Source organism: Carlito syrichta, unplaced genomic scaffold, assembly GCF_000164805.1.
Source record: "Carlito syrichta isolate Samal-C Ts95f unplaced genomic scaffold, Tarsius_syrichta-2.0.1 Scaffold312197, whole genome shotgun sequence".
NCBI classification, from domain to species: domain Eukaryota; kingdom Metazoa; phylum Chordata; class Mammalia; order Primates; family Tarsiidae; genus Carlito; species Carlito syrichta.
This window is the reverse complement of record NW_007256293.1, coordinates 330,922-332,916: the sequence shown is the minus strand read 5'-3', so window position 1 is coordinate 332,916 and position 1,995 is coordinate 330,922.

The following is a 1,995-nucleotide window of genomic DNA, read 5'->3' as shown; positions in this document are numbered from 1 at the left end:
AGAACGCCCACCACTGCTCCCACGGAAGACTGGACAGAAGGACTTACCTTCCACCTCAAGCCTAGTGAGTGGGACTTCAGAGAAACCAGAGGCAGACCTTGATCCAGGACCCCAGTGCTATCAGGGCTAAAAGGCGAGAAAGTTTGCGAAGGAGCCTGGGTCACCAGCGTGGAGGGTTATCGTTGGAGATAAATGGTGGTCTGTCATCAGAAGGCCAGAAGTGTGTCACTCCCGGAGACAAGAAGTGGGCCAGGAAAAGAGAGTCGGGATGGAGCTGTTGGAAATCCTGCCAAGAGGGTTACCTGGAGAGGAGCAGAGCCTCAGCAGAGGGAGAACGTACACCAGCAGATAACCAGGGACCAGGCAGAAGTTGGAAACCACCAAACAAAAGAGTTGCATCAGCCCAGAGAACTGTGGGAAGACGTTCCCAGGTATGGGACGTTCTCTAAAGAACCTATTAGTCATCCATCAGAAATAGGGTTAGCTTTAAGTATCTGCAAAGCCTGGAAAGTGCCAGGTCAGGTTAACTCAGTCACACAAAATATTTTCTGGCCCTCCACCTGTCCCTCCTCCTCTCTTTCTCTACCACCCCTCCTTCAGTGCCGGGAGAGTTAGAAACCATAGCTGGGCCATCATGGAAACAGTCGGGCAGACAACCTCCCCCAGAGCCAGACAAGGCCCGGGAGGGGAAATGCTTCGGCTTAAATGAAGTCTTTAATTAGCACCCTGATTAGATGTATTAATTACTAAGCCCAAATGACTAACACACTTTTTATTTTCTAACAGTGAGCAGAAATTATGCGTTTGCCCTAGATTTTTCTCTGTGGCAGGAGAAGAACCAGAGCTCTGCTAAATAGCTTTGTAAGAGCAATTGTGGAGAGGAAATGCTGCTTATTACAACCTATGCGTTCTGAACTTTCAATTATTTTCTGCACTTTTCTCAACTGATCTCCATGGAGGTCCTCACAAGTCATTTCACATACTCCAACTTACTCATTTATAATGGTTTGAATCCATCTTTTTGAGTTCTTGACCTGTTGGTAGGCCAACACTTTGCCCCCATCAGGTTTTATTTGCTTCTTTGCTTCTATGAGCAACAATTTTTATATTAACCATGCAGCATTCACAGTCATGTCATCTATTTTTCAGTATCAACGCTTTGTAGTTCTGAGAGATTCCCAGGAGTGAGATTTCTTGGTTGAATGATAACAACACATACGTACATCCATAAAGGCTGAAACACTTCACATTTCCTCTAATGAATGGGTGATTTTTTTCACCGTTAAACTCTTTTCAATTTTTAAATTAAAACCTCTTTCAATCTTTTCCAGTCTAACTGATGCAAAGTGATAATCACTGTTACGTTGACTTGTATTTTTTTAAGCAATGAATTTGAGAATTCCATTATTTTATATAACACAGACTCAGACTAAAGAGATTCTTTTAAAGGTCTACAAAATGCTTGCCTAGACTTTATAAATCTTAGAACAAAGTAAGTTTGATCAACTTGCCAGGGTCACACAGTTCCTTATTGGCAAATTGGAATTAAACATTGTAATTGTGATCTCTCATCTTGCAAGGCTTTGTTCTTTTAATCACAAATCCACTTTTTTTTTTTTTTGAGTTGTTGTCTCATTCCATCACCCAGGCTGGAGTGCAGTGGCATGCTCACGGCCATCGCAGCGTCAACCTGCTGGGTTCTGAGAATCCTTCCGCCTCAGCCTTCCAAATAGCCAGAACTGCAAGTACATGCTACCACACTCCCTAATTTTTGATTTAGTAGAGATGAGGTCTTGCCAAGTTGCCCGGGCAGGTCTCAAACCCACGGGCTCAGGCAATCCCCTCACCTCGGCCTCCCAAAGTGCTGGGATGATAGGCTTGAGCCACCATGCCTGGCCACAAATCTACATTTTAGCAAGGAAATGTTTGATGAATGAATACCTAAGAAGTATAAATAATGAGCACAATGAATTCCAAAAAGACAGGGAGAGAGGA